The 19,993-nt window shown below is 39.7% G+C and overlaps 1 long non-coding RNA gene and 1 other non-coding gene across 2 annotated transcripts in view; one reads left to right on the top strand and one right to left on the bottom strand.

Annotated features, from left to right (window-relative positions):
* Positions 1 to 18,834, bottom strand: part of LOC139185644 (uncharacterized) — a 99,618-nt gene extending 80,784 nt beyond the window's left edge. The window contains exons 1-2 of the long non-coding RNA XR_011569144.1: positions 18,761 to 18,834; positions 13,024 to 13,100 (exon numbers count right to left, since the gene is read on the bottom strand). This is a non-coding gene — a long non-coding RNA (uncharacterized lncRNA). The remainder of the gene's footprint in view (positions 1 to 13,023; positions 13,101 to 18,760) is intronic.
* TRNAS-GGA (transfer RNA serine (anticodon GGA)) lies at positions 17,828 to 17,899 on the top strand. Its single transcript has one exon. It is a non-coding gene; the product is annotated as a tRNA-Ser (tRNA).
* Positions 18,835 to 19,993: the final 1,159 nt, after the last annotated feature.

Here is a 19,993-nt window from a genome sequence, read left to right as displayed (position 1 = left end):
GCCAGTTTAATTATTCATAGCACTCCCAAGGTGTGCAGTATGGCCACTAAACAATATTGTCACCCTAGTCATGACCTCAAGTTTTACGTAGAAGAAGCATACTGCTCTTGGTCACCTTTTGCCCATTTCTTCTCATCTCTTCCTATCCCATCAGATTATCCCATTTGAAACAATAGAAGAGCTAAAAAATTGCTACTTTCAAAACAGCCATCCTTCTTGGCCTTTATCAGTGAAGCTGGTATGAGGTGCAAGGTAGAACAATTTGACTCGCCAGTGAAAGAAGACGATGCAATTCAAACCAGAGCCACATTCTTACAGATCTTCAGTTATCTTTTACCTCAGTAGCTTTGTAATGATCCACTCAAAGATACTCTTATATCTAATGCATTAATCACTATTTACTAATTACAACTCATTCATTCATTCGCAAGTATTTATTGAGCAAACAAATATTTATTGTGCCAAGTTCTGTTCCAACCATGGGAGATTCAGAAGTTAACATAAAATTTCTTCTCTCATATAAATTACATTTCAGTGAAGGGAGAGAGACCATAAACAAGTAAAGAAATCAAGATGGTGATAACCACTAAGAAGAAAATGAAATAGAGGGCTATGCAGTGAGTGTATTGTTTAGGGTAGAGCTGGATTTCAGTACCAGAGAGATCAGAAATATAGATCTCAAAGAAAATAAAAGTATGTGTAAGAGGTTTCCTTTTCTCCACACCCTCTCCAGCATTTATCGTTTGAAGATTTGATGATAGCCATTCTTACCGGTATGAGGTGATATCTCATTGTAGTTTTGCACTGTTGGTGAGAATGTAAATTGGTATACCCTCTATGGAGGACAGTCAGGAAATTCCTTAAAAAACTAGGAATAAAACTACCAGTGACCCCACAATCCCACTACCGGGCATATACCTTGAGAAAAACATAACTGAAAAAGATACATGTACCCCAATGTTCATTGCAGCACTATTTACAATAGCTAGGACATGGAAGCAATCTAGATGTCCATCAACAGATGAATGGATAAAGAAGCTGTGGTACATATATACAATGGAATGTTACCCATAAAAAGGAACACATGTGAGTCAGTTTTAATGAGGTGGATGAACCTAAAACCTATTATACAGAGTGAAATAAGTCAGAAAGAGAAAAACAAATATCGTATGTTAACATATATATATGGAATCTAGAAAGATGGTCCTGATGGACCTATTTTCAGGGCAGCAGTGGAGACTTAGACATAGAGAACAGACTTATGGATGCAGGGCAGGGAAGGAGAGGGTGGGACGAATGGAAAGAGTAGCATGGAGACATCCATCTAAAATATACATATACATATAAAATAGCATGGAAACACATCCATCTAAAATATACATATACATATAAAATAGCATGGAAACATATAAAACATACATATACATATAAAATAGCATGGACACATATACATATAAAATATACATATACATATAAAATAGATAGCCAGGGGGAATTTCCTGTATGACTCAGGGAACTCAAACCGGGGCTGTGTGACAACCTAGAGGGGTGGGATGGGGTGGGCGATGGGAGGGAAGTTCAAGAAGGAGGGGACATATGTATGCCTATGACTTATCCCTGTTGATGTAGGAAAGAAACCAACACAATATTGTAAAGCAATTATCCTTCCATTGAAAATAAATAAATTAAAAATAATAATAATAATAATGGGACGTCAAGATCATGACAGATAAAGTTATCTTTTTATCAAAAAAACCCCACTTTTATCAAAAGTGCAGCTATGAAGAAAATACTATTTATGGAGAATTTTCTATAGAAGTAAATACAAATTTCCCTTGCAAAAAAAAAAGTATGTATATATTTTATGCTCCCAAAGGTGACCTGTCCAGCTCCATGTACAAGGGTTTCCAAGAACTAAGTTCCCTTCAGTCTCCCTGTCCAGCCCTAGGGTGGTATCCTCGGGCACACGGTTGGAGCACCTCCCCAGCAGCATGTTTGCATTTCAGCCTATGGGAAAGAAATAGAGAACATCCGGGGCAAGTGGCTCATCACTAAGAAAATTACCTACACATGATATATTTTCACCCCTCTCACTTCCCATTGACCCAAACTTAGTCACATGGCCACAGCTAATCACAAGGCCACATGGGAAATGTAGTACCTATTTCAGTTCAGTTCAGTTTAGTTCAGTCGCTCAGTCGTGTCCGACTCTTTGTGACGCCATGAATCGCAGCACGCCAGGCCTCCCTGTCCATCACCAACTCCCAGACTCACATCCATCGAGTCAGTGATGCCATCCAGCCATCTCATCCTCTGTCATCCCCTTCTCCTCCTGCCCCCAATCCCTCCCAGCATCAGAGTCTTTTCCAATGAGTCAACTCTTCGCATGAGGTGGCCAAAGTATTGGAGTTTCAGCTTTAGCATCCGTCCTTCCAAAGAAATCCCAGGGCTGATCTCCGTCAGAATGACTGGTTGGATCTCCTTTCAGTCCAAGGGACTCTCAAGAGTCTTCTCCAACACCACAGTTCAAAAGCATCAATTCTTCAGTGCTCAGCCTTCTTCACAGTCCAACTCTCACATCCATACATGACCACTGGAAAAACCATAGCCTTGACTAGACGGACCTTTGTTGGCAAAGTAGTGTCTCTGTTTTTGAATATGCTATCTAGGTTGGTCATAACTTTTCTTCTAAGGAGTAAGCGTCTTTTAATTTCATGGCTGCAATCACCATCTGCAGTGATTTTGGAGCCCAAAAAAATAAAGTCTGACACTGTTTCCACTGTTCCCCCATCTATTTCCCATGAAGTGATGGGACCAGATGCCACGATCTTCATTTTCTGAATGTTGAGTTTGAAGCCAACTTTTTCACTTTTCTCTTTCACTTTCATCAAGAGGCTTTTTAGTTCCTCTTCACTTTCTGCCATAAGGGTGGTGTCATCTGCATATCTGAGGTGATTGATATTTCTCCCGGCAATCTTGATTCCAGCTTGTGCTTCTTCCAGTCCAGCGTTTCTCATGATGTACTCTGCATAGAAGTTAAATAAGCAGGGTGACAATATACAGCCTTGACGTACTCCTTTTCCTATTTGGAACCAGTCTGTTGTTCCATGTCCAGTTCTAACTGTTTCTTCCTGACCTGCACACAAATTTCTCAAGAAGCGGGTCAGGTGGTCTGGTATTTCCATCTCTTTCAGAATTTTCCACAGTTTATTGTGATCTACACAGTCAAAAGCTTTGGCATAGTCAATAAAGCAGAAATAGATGTTTTTCCGGAACTCTCTTGCTTTTTCCATGATCCAGCGGATGTTGGCAATTTGGTCTCTGATTCCTCTGCCTTTTCTAAAACCAGTTTGACCATCTGGAAGTTCACCGTTCACATATTGCTGAAGCCTGGCTTAAAGAACTTTAAGCATTACTTTACTAGCGTGTGAGATGAGTGCAATTGTGCGGTAGTTTGAGCATTCTTTGGCATTGCCTTTCTTTGGGATTGGAATGAAAACTGACCTTTTCCAGTCCTGTGGCCACTACTGAGTTTTCCAAATATGCTGGCATATTGAGTGCAGCACTTTCACAGCATCATCTTTCAGGATTTGAAATAGCTCAACTGGAATTCCATCACCTCCACTAGCTTTGTTTGTAGTGATGCTTTCTAAGGCCCACTTGACTTCACATTCCAGGATATCTGGCTCTAGGTGAGTGATCACACCGTTGTGATTATCTGGGTCATGAAGATCTTTTTTGTATAGTTCTTCTGTGTATTCTTGCCACCTCTTCTTAATATCTTCTGTTTCTGTTAGGTCCGTACCATTTCTGTCCTTTATCGAGCCCATCTTTGCATGAAATATTCCCTTGGTATCTCTAATTTTCTTGAAGAGGTCTCTAGTCTTTCCCATTCTGTTGTTTTCCTCTATTTACTTCATGGCAAATAGATGGGGAAACAATGGAAACAGTGACAGACTTTATTTTCTTGGGCTCCAAAATCACTGCAGATGGTGACTGCAGCCATGAAATTAATGTTCATTGCAGCACTGTTTATAATAGCCAGGACATGGAAGCAACCTAGATGTCCATCAGCAGATGAATGGATAAGAAAGCTGTGGTACATATACACAATGGAGTATTACTCAGCCATTAAAAAGAATACATTTGAATCGGTTCTAACGAGGTGGATGAAACTGGAGCCTATTATACAGAGTGAAGTAAGCCAGAAAGAAAAACACCAATACAGTATACTAACACATATATATGGAATTTAGAAAGATGCTAACAGTAACCCTGTGTACAAGACAGCAAAAGAGACACTGATGTATAGAACAGTCTTATAGACTCTGTTGCAGAGGGAAAGGGTGGGAAGATTTGGGAGAATGGCATTGAAACATGTATAATATCATGTATGAAACGAGTTGCCAGTCCAGGTTCGATGCACGATACTGGATGCTTGGGGCTAGTGCACTGGGACGACCCAGAGGGATAGTATGGGGAGGGAGGAGGGAGGAGGGTTCAGGATGGGGAACACATGTATACCTGTGGCGGATTCATTTTGATATTTGGCAAAACTAATACAATTTGTAAATTTTAAAAATAAAAAAAAAAAAAAGAACAACAACAACAAAAAGAAATTAAAAGACACTTGCTCCTTGGAAGAAAAGCTATGACCAATCTAGACAGCATATTAAAAAGCAGAGACATTATTTTGCCAACAAAGGTCTGTCTAAAAGTTATGGTTTTTCCAGTAATAATGTACGAATGTGAGAGTTGGACCATAAAGAAAGCTGAGCACCAAAGAACTGATATTTTTGAACTGTGATGTTGGAGAAGACTCTTGAGAGTCTCTTGGCCTGCAAGGAGATCCAACCAGTCAATCTTAAGGGAAATCAGTCCTGAATATTCTCCTGGGTTCCCTTACCCTACTACTCTCTGCCCGGGTGCCCTTTCCCAATAAAGTCTCTTGCTTTGTCAGCACATGTGTCTCCTCAGACAATTCATTTCCAAGTATTAGACAAGAGCCCAGTTTCGGGCCCTGGAAGGGTTCCTTCTTCCTGCAACAAATGGCAACTCTGGCAGGGACTCTTCTTCGCTGAGACTGACATCCTGACGACTCGGGGTACTCAGGGGCCAGCTTGCCTGCCAATGGACCAGACTCAGCAGCTGCAACTGGGACCCTTTTGTCCCTGGTCTCCTCCTGACTCGGACAACTGGCCAGAGTGCTCCGACCGGTAAGGAACAAGAGACTTCATTGACCTCTCTCCCCTTCCCTCTCTCTTTCCTCTCTTTAACCCTTCCTATCCTTCCCCGTTTTTCTAGTCCCCCAGTCCTGGATGCAGGAATCTCGTCAAAGGGCCCTCAGCCTGAGCTGAGGATTGGAGACTGATCACCTCCTCTTGGCAGAGAACTCGAATTCTGGTTCTGGTCTGGTCTGATTTCTGGTAGGGCCGAGTTCCAGTCCTCCCTTCTCTGGAGGCCCAGGGAAAAATCCCATAACACCTGGGTATCTGTAGGTGGCAGGAGATGTCTGTAAGGCCACCCCTTTTGCCCCCCCTCCTCTCGCCTCCTCCCCCTTCTTCTTTCAACCTGGCTTCCTTTCCTCCCTTGAAATCTTTGATGTTAGTACTTGGATCTGAAGTTCTGTGTCTCTATAGGAGGTTTTCTGAGAGACTGTATTCTTGTATTTAAGGGCTTCCCTGGTGGTGCAGAGGTTAAAATGTCTGCCTGCAATGTGGGAGACCTAGGTTCGATCCCTGGGTTGGGAAGATCCCCTAGAGAAGGAAATGGCAACCCACTCCAGTATTCTTGCCTGGAGAATCCCATGGACAGAGGAGCCTGGTGGGCTACAGTCCACGGGCCGCAAAGAGTCGGACACAACTGAGTGACTTCACTTTCACTTTCATTCTTGGAAGGTCTGATGCTGAAGCCGAAACTCCAATACTTTGGACACCTGATGCCGAGAACTGACTCTTTGGAAAAGACCCTGAAGCTGGGAAAGATTGAAGGCAGGAGGAGAAAAGGATGACAGAAGATAAGATGGTAGGATGGCATCACTGACTCAATGGACATGAGTTTGAGCAAGCTCTGGGAGTTGGTGATGGACAGGGAGGCCTGTCGTGCTGCAGTCCATTTGGACACAACTGAGCAACTGAACGGAACTGAATTAAAACTGTAGGAAACACCACCCAAAGCAGACCTACAATCCTTCTGGCCAATTTTACAGGCTCAGACAGAAGCATCCAGAGATTTTGGGTAAAGGGGTCCAGTGCCCAACCTGATTCAGCCACAACCAAGTAGGAATGTTGCTCTAACAGCCCCGATTTCCCTCTAGGGAAATGGGGGGCTGTGTGTCATGAAAGTGTTACCATCTCCCAAGTCTCCTGCTCCCTCTCAGAGAAGCCATCATCCTCCAAGTTTATGAACATCCATTAGTTAAAACACAGACCTAATTCTGACAGTGATTGCAGGAAAATGTACTTTAGGATAATGAGGCTAAGACATTGGGGATAACAATGACTATAACTATCTCTTTCTAGGTAACTTACATACTTGGCAAACAATGGGCTTGTGAAGACGTGATTTTCCTTCTCCTTTAGTGAAATTGTATGTTACTGTTTCTGAATTGTTCACGATTGTTTCTGAAGAGTAAAGTTTTATATTCAGTTGCTCCTAGGTCATATGCCTGTCCTTCTAGAGTTCCCCAGATCATTCATTTCATTAAATATTATCTTTTCTGTGAAGTTCCCTTCACAACAGTTCCGATGCCTTGGTCTAACCAAAAATCTTTTAGCCTACACACTGGCCACATGTTTTTCAGAGAAAACTTTTATTTATTAATAAATATATTATAGACATAACATGACTAGATGGTATATGAAAGCTGAAAACTCCTCAGTGCTACCCAGATCTTAATCTTCGGTCTGTCCTTCACCTTACCCACATGGGCAGGAGGAGTGGGGAATGTTCTGGTTGCTGCCTTCATGCTCTCCTAATGGAATTTTTTTTTTTTTTTTTTTTACAAATCCCAGAGCTGCTTAACTTCCCCTGACATATTCTTATCTATGAGTTCAGCTCCTGAATTTTTCTGAAATTTGTAGCTTATACATCCCTTAACCTTTCAAACTCTTAAATATAAAATGTATAAAGGAGAAGGATGCTGACTGAAATCTTGGTGGTTTAAAGTTTCAAATAGCACTTTACACTCACTCATAAGAAGACAAAAGTATCCCACAATACACTAGCCTGGGCAAAAAGCCACAGGAGTGTCCATTGATCTAATAAGACCATCCCAGCTGGAAGATCTTTTGGAAAATAACTGAATTGCATTTTAACTCCAATGCTTCTCCATTTGAAAAATGGGAACTCTGAGGCCCAGAGGGATTCAGGACCAGCCCCAGGTCACTAAATCAGCAAAAGGCACAGTAGTCAGAAGACCGAGGATCCAGTGCCCTATTTTCTCCACTACAGAGTTGTTTGTTGGAAAAAGTATATTTCTGTTTTGGCATTCTTGAGTCTACAGATTCCTAGCATAAGTTTTGGCATAATGAAGTATGGTGTTGTAATCTTCTTCCTAACTGTAACCCTTCTTCAGTCCTAAAAACCATATAAGGAATTTGATCTCTATCATAGTTTCCAATTAGCTTTGACAAACTTGATGTCTTGCCAACCAGTACACTACATCACACCTACTGAGTCCAACAGAAAAATGATTCTATTAAATACCTAGACTTAATATCTCAGCTAAAAATCACCATCTGTTCACACTTAATTACAATCTTCCGAAAACATATTTATTTAACAATCTTAAAGAAAAATTCCACTTGCAGAGAGGAATTAGGATTTGAATTTTTAGTCTTTGTGCCGAAGAGCTGTCAATTAAACTTAATATTATCTCAATCCTGGCTCAAGTCCTACTGGAAACAGAAGCACACTTTTTTTTTTTTTTTTTTTCAGATGGTTTCCAAAAACACACTCTTGCATTTATTTCTGAAGGAAAATTTTAAGATGGTGAAAAATAAATAAATAAAACAGGATGCATTTCTTGCTCTTTCTTTCTTTTCAGCTTTATTTCTTAAGTATACCTTTCTTGAAAACAGGAATGGAATGGAAAAAACTCAGCTTCCAGGTGTACTTTATCACTAATTGGCTTAACATGCCAGACAAGAAGCCAGCCAGTTATTTTCACCTCCTGTCATTGTACTTATATGCCTCTCAGAAGGACTCTTCTGGGTTCAATCAATATAAAGAACTGTATATAAGCAGTCCTTTATTCTGCGACACTCCTGTAGAGATCTGATTTGATGTCATTCAGAGTCTCTTTTGAATGGTTTCAATAGCCAGAATCTCAGGCACAAGGTGCTTTTACGAAGTTAAACAGACACTAAGCTTGAAGAAATTTACAGAAGAAAAAGGAATGTCCTGCCCATTCAGAATAAACTTATAAAAACTGATAGTCACAACATTCATAACCAAGACTTTTATGGTTGAACTGTCAGTCACCTCACAAGACAAAATATCCCTCGCCAAAAAAGTATTCTATTTCGGGAGTTATTTTCTGAAATGGAGAAGAATGAATTGAACTGCCTCTGGCCATCTGTGTGTATTTTTTTCACTCTCGTAGCCTTTGCTGCTTGGAACATATTGTGGTATTTTGGCCTCTGTTGGGGAAAAACAGGCAATTAAGACACTTTCCAGAGACCCACAGTTTTATAGGAATGACTTTCAAGTAGTATTTATTCACTTGTTTAAGAAATAAATACTACTGCTTATTATATACCAATTTCTATGTAAATATCTGGGAATGCAACCAGGGCCCAGGTAGACGACTTTGCTGTCCTCATGGAGTTTACAGTCAAGACAGAGACAGAAAGACCAAAAACGTTAATTTAACTAATTACATGAAAAGAAGAAAAATTGTCAAAGAAATTTGGACTTTTTAACATAATTCTCAAAAAATGATGAATACACTGTTTCAGTGTTTAAATACTGATCTATGAAAATAAAGAAATTAACATTTATTTAATCGCTACTGTAAGTCCAGGACTTTACATACATTATTCACTTACTTCTGACAAAGATCTTTATAAGTGGATAAAGGAAACTTGGAGCTTCCCTGGTAGCTCAGCTGGTAAAGAATCTGCCTGCAATGCAGGAGATCCCAGTTTGATTCCTGAGTCAGGAAGATCTGCTGGAGAAGGGTTTAGGCCACTCACTCCAGTATTCTTGGGCTTCCCTTGTGGCTCAGCGGGTAAAGAATCCACCTGCGATGCGGGAGACCTGGGATTGATCCCTGGGTTGGGAAGATCCCCTGGAGGAGGGCATGGCAATCCACTTCGGTATTCTCGCCTGGAGAATTCCCAATGACAGAGGAGCTTGGCAGGCTCCATAGGGTCGCAAAGAGTCGGACACGACTGAGTGATAAAGCACAGCACAGTACAAAGGAAACTTGAGCTTAAAAAGTGGAAGTGTCCAGAACAAAGACGGTCTGTAAGCTATAAAGCCAATAATCAGATCCACATTCAACTGATTCAAAATGTGTGCATTTGTTCACACACCTTCTGACTTCTTCAACCAAGTCTTCTTTGGCATCTTAGCAGGAAAGGTCACATTGCTTCAGACTTCTCTTTCATCAGCTAAAAGTAGACATACAAGTTTCTCTAGCCAATATCTTTACCTCTGATAAGAATAATTGTTTAAGAGTAAAATAAAAAATCAACCTTATGTAAAATCTCCAAAGAAGACAATCTCTCCCACTTCCAGGGACAACACAATCTGATGTTTCATAATTCCACAAGCATTCTAATACTCAATAATCTTCTACTTGCTTAGCAAGTTCTCATTGCCAGATCAAGTGCCTGTGGTAATAGATCTTAAAAGAATAAAGCCCAGAATTGAGAAGTTAAATAGTTTATATATTTCAACATTCATTATTCATAAAACAATGAACTAACAACAAAAAAATCTGGCTTCCTAAGCAAATTACAGTCAGCTTGCACAAGAATGGTCCTGTTTGCATCCTGCTAGATGAATACAGCAAAAGGAAAGTCTACTACTTACCAATATTTGAGATAAGTTGCAAACAAGCAGCCCATATTTACCTAAAGAATCATTTGAAAATCTTTTATTAATAAAAAAGGACACATTTTGTTTCCACATGTTTCACATAGCATCATAAGCCCACTCCAGATCATGCCTCCAACTGAGCAAACTAAAAACTCTTGAAAAAAATTAAATAACTACCGGAAGACTCTGAAATATATAGATTTTTAAATCATTAGCAAAATATTGGGTGAGTCCAAAATGTATAAACAAATATCAAAATACATTATGGCCATGTATGGTTTATCCCAGTAAAACAATGTTGGTTTAGCATTTGAAAACATAATTCATCATATTAATAGAATAAAGGAGAAAATCTATATGATCAATGCAATAGATGGAGAAAAAGCATTTGATAAAATTCAACTCTCATTCACAATTTAAAAATACAAAAACTCTCAACAACCTAGGAATATTAGAGAAATTTCTCAAACTAATAATGGGCACCCATGCAAAACCTACAACTAACATCATACTTAATGGGGAAAGACTGAATTTTTATCGCCTGAAATTAGTAACAAAGCAAGAATGTCTACTTTCACTGCTTTTATTCAACATGACACTGGCAGGGAAAGGGGGAACCTAAACCATTGCAGTCATTTTTTAAAAGAGGGGGTGCAGAGAAGGTAAAAGAAAAAATAAATTAAAGGAATAAAGATCCGTAAGGAAGAAGTACTTCCTCTCTACTACAGTAGAGATGATAGAATTGCTTATGTAGAAAATCTCAGAGAATCTACAAAATAGAGATTCGAACTAATAAAAATAAATTTATCAAGATACATAACTAATGTTTTAAACTATTGAATTCCAATACACAAGAAGCAAACAATTCAAAAGTTACATTTTAAAAAATTCCATTTGCAGTAGTACCAAAAAGAAAAATCTAATCAAAGATGTCCACATTGAAAACTACAGAAACTGCTGAAAGTAAAGAAAATCTAAATAAATGAAAAGACATACCATATTCATAGATTGAAAGACTAAATATCATTAAGATAACAAACTGATCTATGCTAGTTTCAGTTCAATACCAATCAAAATTCCAGCAGACTTTTTTGTAGAAATTGACAAACTGACTTTAAAACATATATAGAAAAGCAAAGGACCTAAACTAACCAAAACCAAAGAACTTTTTAAAAAGAAAAACCAGGTTGGAAGACTTACCCAACCTGATTTCAAAAATTCCTATATAAAGCTATAGTAATCAAAGTAATTTGGTACTGATGAAAAGAGACACATATATGAACAAGAATAGAGAATCCAGAAATAAACCCACACATACAATAAATTGATTTTTTACAAGAATACCAAGGCAATTCCTTGGAGAAAGACAAAGTCTTTTTAACAAATGATGCTGTATACACTATAAAGAAAAAAAATTAGCATAACCCTTACCTCACACCCTACATAAAACTTAACTCAAAATGAATCACAGATCCAAATTTGAAACATAAAACTCTAAAATTTTCTACAAGAAGCAATACGAGAATTATAGTTTTGGAGAAAGCAAACATTTCTTGGATAAAACACAAAAAGTTTGAGTCACAGAGAAAAAGAATTGTAATTAATCTTTGACAAAACTAAAATGTTTACTGCTTGAAAGGAACCCCTAAGAAAACAAAACCACAAGCCACAGACCTGGAGAAAATATTTGCCAAATACATATCAGACAAGTACTTATATGAGAATCTATTAGTATAAAGAATTCTTATCACTCAATAGAAAGAAGATACTCTAATTTTTTAAATAAGGAAAAATTTACATAAACACTTTACCTAAAAACATCTAGTTTTCCATAAGAATATTAAAAAAATGTCCAAGTTATTAGTCAACAGAGAAATGCATATCAAAATCAGAATGAAATACCACTATACACCCAATAGAATGGCTAATATACACATTTTTAAACCAACAATACAAAGTGTTGATGAGAATATGGAGAACTGCTATTGAGAACATAAAATTCTACAACAGCTTATCAGTTTCGTAGGTTCAGTATATACCTATCATACCACCTAGCTTGTCCACTCCTAGGTTTTTACCCCAAAGAAATGAAATTATGTCCCATTAAGACTTGTAAACAAATGTTGATTGCAACTTTATATGTAATAGCCAAAAACTGGGAATAGCTCACGTGTCCATCAACAGGTAAATGCATAAACATCTTGTGGTATGTCCTTACAATGCAAGCTTACTCAGCAATAAAAAGAAACAAACAGCTGGTATACTCAACAAAATGAAGTTCAGATGAATCTCAAAACCACTATGCAGAGTGAGAGAAGCATGGCAGAAAGGAGTACATACTGTGTGATTCTATTTATGTGAAATTCTAAAAAATTAGAACTAATCTATAAGGACAGAAAGCAGATCAGTGGTTGCCTGTGGATTTTGGCAGAGGGAGGAATGGATTACAAAGGAGTTATAGGACAATTTAGAGAGAGAGAAATAACTGTTAACTTGATTATGGTGATGGTTTCATGGGTGTATTACATTTGTCAAAACAGATAAAATTGTACACTCTAAATATGTGCGGTTTATTATAGCAGTTCCATTTTACCCCAATAAAGATGTAAAATAAATACATGCACTTTGTCTAATTGCCCCAGCTTCAAGTCAAGTCAGTGGATTGCTTCATTAGCTTCATATCTAGATGCACTCACATAGTCCCTGCTGTGGAGCCCAATCCCCAAATTCGATCATGTTAGATTGTAGCATAATAAAATGTCATTTAAGGGCAGCATTAATTAATGTACAGAAACAGAATTCCCTGGTGTTCCAATAGTTAGGACTCAGCGCTTTCACTGCCGGTCTCTGGCTTGGATCCCTGCTTGGGGGAATAAGATCGTAGAAGCTGCATGGAGCGATTAAAAAACAAACAACCAACCACACACAGAAACCTTATCTGGTGATTAAGAATAAGGATCTCAGAGCTAGACTTACCCAAACTCAGTTCTCTCTCTCACTTGCTATGAGACCCTGCATGAGATTACATTTCCCGTGTCTCAATTTCCTCATTCCTATAAAATGGAGATAATAATTTTTACCTCATGAAATTATTCTGGATATTCAGTAGGCTGACACAAATATAGCACATGCCTGGCTCAGATCAGTTCAGTTCAGTTGCTCAGTCGTGTCCGACTCCTTGAGACCCCATGAACTGCAGCACACCAGGCTTCCCTGTCCATCACCAACTACTGGAGCTTGCTCAAACTCATGTCCATCCAGTCAGTGATGCATCCAACCATCTCATCCTCTGTTGTCCCCTTCTCCTCCTGTCTTCAGTCTTTCCCAGCATCAGGGTCTTTTCTAAGGTCAGTTCTTCACATCAGGTGGCCAAAGTATTGGAGCTTCATCTTCAGCATCAGTCCTTCCAATGAATATTCAGAACTGATTTCTTTTAGGATGGACTGGTTGGATCTCCTTGCAGTCCAAGGGACTCTCAAGAGTCTTCTCCAACACCACAGTTCAAAAGCATCAACTCTTCAGCACTCAGCTTCCTTTATAGTCCAACTCTCACATCCATACATGACTACTGGAAAACTCATAGCTTTGACCAGATAAACCTTTGTCAGCAAATAGGTTTCTAATAAATGAAAACCCTGCCATAACACTCAAATGGGAATCCCAAATGTTCTAATTCTTCACAATATTCTATCATGTTACAGCAAGGTAATGAAATCATCCAGGTGAACCTAAATAGCTATGTAATTGATGGAAATTCTAGGAGCCAATCATCAATCATATCTTTTTCAAATTTCTTTCATTGATGAGTGTGTTTTCATGGGGATTTTATTGCCCTAAGAGTATAACCAAGGCTCCACATTTTCTCTCTTCCTGCCCACCTCCTCTTCTTGTTTTTGCAGTTGCATCGAAGTCCTTGTATGAAGTTTCTGATCTAAAATATTGGATGTAGATGTTTTCCCAGGAAATTTGTTAACTCTTTCTGTTTATAGATGGATTAAAATTTTCTACACGAAATGCCAGGCTGGATGAAGCACAAGCTGGAATCAAGATTGCTGGGAGAAATATCAATAACCTCAGATATGCAGATGATACCACCCTTATGGCAGAAAGTGAAGAGGAACTAAAGAGCCTCTTGATGAAAGTGAAAGAGGAGAGTGAAAAAGTTGGCTTCAAACACACCATTCAAAAAACAAAGATCATGGCCTCTGGTCCCATATTCTTGGCAAATAGATGAGGAAAAAATGGAAACAATGACAGACTTTACTTGGGCTCCAAAATCACTGCAGATGGTGACAGCAGCCATGAAATTAAAAGATGCTTCTCCTTGGAAGAAAAGCTACGGCCAACCTATGCAGTATATTAAAAAACAGAGACATTACTTTGCAAAAAAGGTCCATCTTGTCAAAGCTATGGTTTTTCCAGTAGTCATGTATAGATGTGAGAATTGGAACATAAAGAAGGCTGAGTGCCAAAGAATTGATGCCTTTGAACTGTGGTGTTGGAGAAGACTCTTGAGAGTCCCTTGGACTGAAAGGAGATCAAACCAGTCAATCCTAAAGGAAATCAATCCTGAATATTCATTGGAAGGATTGATGCTAAAGATGAAGCTCCAATACTTTGGCCACCTGATGCCACGAATGGACTCATTGGAAAAGGCCCTGATGCTGGAAAAGACTGAAGACAGGAGGAGAAGGGGATGACAGAGGATGAAATGGTTGGATGGCATCACTGACCTAATGGACATGAGTTTGAGCAAGCTCTGGTAGTTGGTGATGGACAGGGAAGCCTGGCATGCTGCAGTTCATGGGGTTGCAGAGTCAGACACGACTGAGCGACTGAACTGAACTGATATCTGTCCTACGACACTGTTAGTGATCTGTTCCAGTCTGGAATTCCCTTCATCTGGTACATAGTTGGTGTCTCATAAATGTTGCTACCTTTATTTTCCTAGTTCAGGATTGAGTCAACCAGCATAGGGCTAAATACACACAACATAGAAATCAAATGGGACTATTAGGTTCAGAGATACATTCTATAGGAGGCTCATCAGGCTTGCACAGAAACACAAGTGTAGCTGGCAAAGACTCTTGAGAGTTCCTTGGACAGCAAGATCAAACTGGCCAGTCCTAAAGGAATTTAACGCTGAATATTCATGGGGAAAACTGATGCTGAAGCAAAAGTTCCAATACTTTGGCCACCTGATGTATAGAGCTGACTCACTGGTAAAGACCCTGATCCTGGGAAAGATTGAAGACAAGAGGAGAAGGGGTGATGGAGGATGAAATGGTTGGATGGCATCACCGACTCAATGGACATAAGCTTGAGCAAACTCCAGGAGATAGTGGAGGACAGGAAATCCTAGTGGGCTGCATGGAGTCGCAAGAGTCAGACATGACTTAGCAACTGAACAACGAGTGTAGCAGATGTGTCATTTTAATGCTATAGCTGCTTCTGATCCTAACCCACTAGCAGCACTCTATTTTTTTCATTCCAAAGTAGACTAGATGTTCACTTCATTGACGGTAAAGAAACAGGGGCCTAAATAAATGATTGCTTGCTTTTATATCCCAGTCACTGTACTAGAAGCTTTCTTTATCATTTCTATAAATCCTAGAATAAACCACTTCTGTTTTACACATGACATAACTGAGGCTTGACTTGTTTAAGGCTGTAGATGAAGTGTGGAATAATGAAGCCAGGAGTCCAATCCACACAAGATTTTGGTCACGCAACCTCTGTTGTGTACATTATACCATATCACTTCTCAATGTTTGCGGGCTTAGAAAGGGCAACTCTTTAATTTATCTTCCAAATGGAGAGACTTCTAAGAGTAAATGTGGCAGGATGATAGGCATAAACCAGAACTCTGCTGGGCACACTGAAGTGAATGATTACCCTAATCTGAATTATCAACTATCAATTATCAAATATTCAAGCAATATTTCAAAGCAAAGAGATATCAAGAAAAGAGATGAAAATCTGTGGCATGCTGAATGCTGGCCAAATAGACTCTCTGCAAAGGAAGATGTGATCCTGATTTTAGGGAAAATAACTGGGACATGATCTACTTCCTCACTACTCACTGGATCTGCAGACCAGCAACAGCCCCTCAGACCTACTGCATTTGAATCTGCCTTTTAACAAGATGTCCTGGTGATTTACATGCACATTAAAGTTTGAGAAGCACTGTTCTACAGGTCTGTAAACTTGCTTACCATCTGAGTAACATGGAAGTTTAAAAAATTCAAGGGTGCATCACCCAAGATCCTAATTCTGTGGAATTTGGGGTGAAGCCAAGAATCCACATTTTAAAAGAGCCCTCCATGAAAGCCTCGAGAACGGGCAGATTTGGGGCTCACAGATCTAGAGCATCCAATGTAAACGGCAACCAAGTTTTCACCAGGAATCATACAAAGTTAAAATGAAAGCAGCTTAAGAGTCATTGTATTTACATTTTTATCAAGAAATTTATCTTTTTTTCAGCCAAAAAAATCCTTTGAGAGATAGATTCCATAGTAGGAAAGTATGTTAGCTGAGGAATTTTCAATGAAATGAAGCAAAGCATAATATTCCCAAAGAAGGCCTTCCAGCTCCTGGAACAAACTCACACAGCCCTAAGTGTGCCCAGACACAGACACAAACATAAAATGAGACCGAGAAGATAACCAAATGTTGCTTCCCAATACATTCACAGCCCTGTGGCCATAATTACTTGGTCTTTGTGAGAACATCTGTTCCCCTAGTCTCATCCCGAGGCCCAGAGTTATGTGCAGTCTGTTTCTGTGTCATTTCTTAGGGTGTTGTCCCACATCAGAAGCGAAGCCTGAATGATTACAGACACTTTGCTGTGTTTTATGGACTCTTCCACCTACGTTTCTTTTTGGCAGTCAATTTGCTGTTAAATGTCTAATGAGTCTTTAGTGAAGCAAAACTCAGGCATTAAGCTTCAGTGACTAGACTGAATCTAAAAACTCAGATCTTATTCTATGGTGAAAAGCTAGGGCAGCAAATTCACAAACGATGTAGTCCAGACTCAGGACAAAAAGGCAAGGTCATGTTCACATTCAAACTCTGAAATAAAAACAGTCCAGAGAAGCAACATCAGGCAGAAGGCAAGAAGACAGTGCTGATGACCTGGGCTTCTGAATCACGTCCAGTGACAGATTCCTGCCACTCCTGTGGCCTTTTCAGGCGGCGCTAGTGGTAAAGAACTCACCTGCCAGTACAGGTAGATGTAAGGGATGTGGGTTCGATCCCTGGGTCAGGAAGATCCCCTGGAGGAGGGCATGGCCACCCACTCCAGTATTCTTGCCTAGAGAATCCCATGGACAGAGGAGCCTGGCAAGTTAAAGTCCACAGGGTCACACAGAGTCTGACACGACTTAAGTGACTTGGCACACGTGCACAGCTCTTTTTGAAGAAAAACTGTAAACTCTAAGTCTCTCAAGTGTAGAGATTCCATTGTTTCTATTCTCTGCCTTTTTGACATATCATATCATTACTTCTACTGGTTACTTTTTCAGTATTTTATAATGAAAAGAAAGGACAATAAACATCTGAGTCATCATGGTCTGGATTCAACAATCATTAACATTCTGCTTTATTTGTCCTATTATTTAAATTTCTGTTGAAATTTCCACATGAGTTGTGGACATTATGACTCTTCATTACCAAATACATAAGCTTACTTCTCTTGAGACTAAGCTCTCATACATAACCATGATATTACTAAAACTGCAGAAAACTGGCAAAAATAATTCCCTAATATCACCTTAGGGCTTCCCTGGTGGCTCAGAGGTTAAAGCGTCTGCCTGGAATGCAGGAGACCTGGGTTCGATTCCTGGGTTGGGAAGATCCCCTGGAGAAGGAAATGGCAATCCACTCCAGTACTCTTGCTTGGAGAATCCCATGGATGGAGGAGCCTGGTGGGCTACAGTCCACGGGGTCACAAAGAGTCATACACGACTGAGTGACTTCTGCTGCTGCTGCTAAGTCACTTTAGTCGTGTCCGACTCTGTGCGACCCTATAGATGGCAGCCCACCAGGCTCCCCCGTCCCTGGGATTCTCCAGGCAAGAACACTAGAGTGGGTTGCCATTTCCTTCTCCAGTGCATGAAAGTGAAAAGTGAAAGTGAAGTCACTCAGTCGTGCCTGACTCTTCACGACCCCATGGACTGAAGCCTACCAGGCTCCTCCGTCCATGGGATTTTCCAGGCAAGAGTACTGGAGTGGGGTGCCATTGCCTTCTCCACTGAGTGACTTCACTTACTTTCTAATATCACCTAATATCCACTCCTTATTGAATTTGCCTGATTACCCCTGAAATGTCTCTATTCCAACATTTTATTTCGCCATTTGTCAAAGAGCAAAGTTGAAAGAATTTTACAGTACACTCATATACTCACCACCCAGATGCTGCCATTCATTTTTTACTGTGCTTGTTTTACTACATCATTACATTTATCCGTACACATTCTTTAGCCATCAACCCATCTTACTTTTGGACATATTTCAAAGTAAAATGCATCAGCAGTTTACCCTTAAATATTCTGTGTGCAAATTGTTAGGTAGAGTTCAATGCTTGTTTATAATTTTTCTTTTGATGGGAAATTTACATACAATGAAATGCACAAATATTAAATTATATTCGCTGAGTTTCAACAAATACATACATCTATGTAACCCATGTCTATGTCAAAAAATAGAACATTACCAGGAATTTCTTTCCTGATCCTACCCAGTTGCTCCCCTCGCCTCTCAGAGGCAAGCTCTGTTCTGATGTTTTTCACCATAGATTCTATTTTGCCCATTCTAGAACTTCATATAAATAGAATTATACAGTGGTTTCCTTGCTAAATCAACATCATCAGGGTGCAGTGGAACTTTGTGTGATAGTGATGGAAGTAAAGAAAAGGAATTCTCACTGTACCCATTCATGCCATAGCTCTGTTTCCATTGGAAACCACTGACCACCATAAAGGAAAACAAAGTTGTTCACATAAGCTGCTCCTAGCTTGGTTTTTGTCATATGTACCATGCTGTGCCACCCAGATCCCCACTTCAAGAGTGAAGGATTGGTCCCCCAATGCTGAGAAGATGGTCAGATGATAGCCTTCTGTGCCAGATGGGAATTGCCTCAACAGAAAAGAGCCATGTCACCCAAAGTCACTGCCTCTTCATAGGGCAGGCTGTATTCAGTGACTGGTCCACCTAGATAAAGAATCTGCTCCCTCACTCCAATTTGGTGCAAGTCTAAAGCCCCACATTAGCCTCATAGCTTCCCATGGGCTTGTCTGAGCCCATATTAGAGGGAACCCCAGCCAACCCCTCCCTCTGCCATGTCCTTTCTGTCCCATTCTTTCCACACTTCTTGACCCCAAGAATACTCCTTAGTACCCCTCATATTGTTGATCTTCTCAGAGTTGATTTCCTGGAGAATCCAACTTGCAGTAAGGGTTACACAGCCAATCACCATTAAAGAGGTCACAGCTATTTCACTGATAATTCTATAGAAACCAAATTTACTCAGATTTTGCCAAAGGAGATGTCAAGGCACAAAATTTATGTGATTTTTCTTGAGATTATCCAAGGTGCCAATATTGTGCGAAGGCAGTGTGCCAAGGCATGCTCAAAAGGCACATAAAAACGCTGCCAAGTTTTCTTCTCTGTGTAAAATTTATGTTTGTTACAACAGAGTAAAACTCACCATTTCAGTTATGCGTGCCAGATGGAATGTTAAGATTCATGGGTTTGCAGAGTGGGGTACAGAGCAGGGAGTTTAGAACAAGTGTTAAGTTTAGAACAAGTGTTAAGAAGCAGAGTATTCATAGAAAGATAGTGTGTTTAGTGGAAATGCGCTGTAATCTCCTCATGAGTATATACAAGAATACGGACAGAACAGTAAATCTACTGAAACAGCAACACCATGCCGAAAGGTGACAGTGAC

This window comes from Bos indicus, chromosome 11 (assembly GCF_029378745.1).
Source record: "Bos indicus isolate NIAB-ARS_2022 breed Sahiwal x Tharparkar chromosome 11, NIAB-ARS_B.indTharparkar_mat_pri_1.0, whole genome shotgun sequence".
Lineage (NCBI taxonomy): Eukaryota > Metazoa > Chordata > Mammalia > Artiodactyla > Bovidae > Bos > Bos indicus.
The sequence above is the reverse complement of the archived record's forward strand: the minus strand, read 5'-3'. Positions and strand labels throughout refer to the sequence as shown.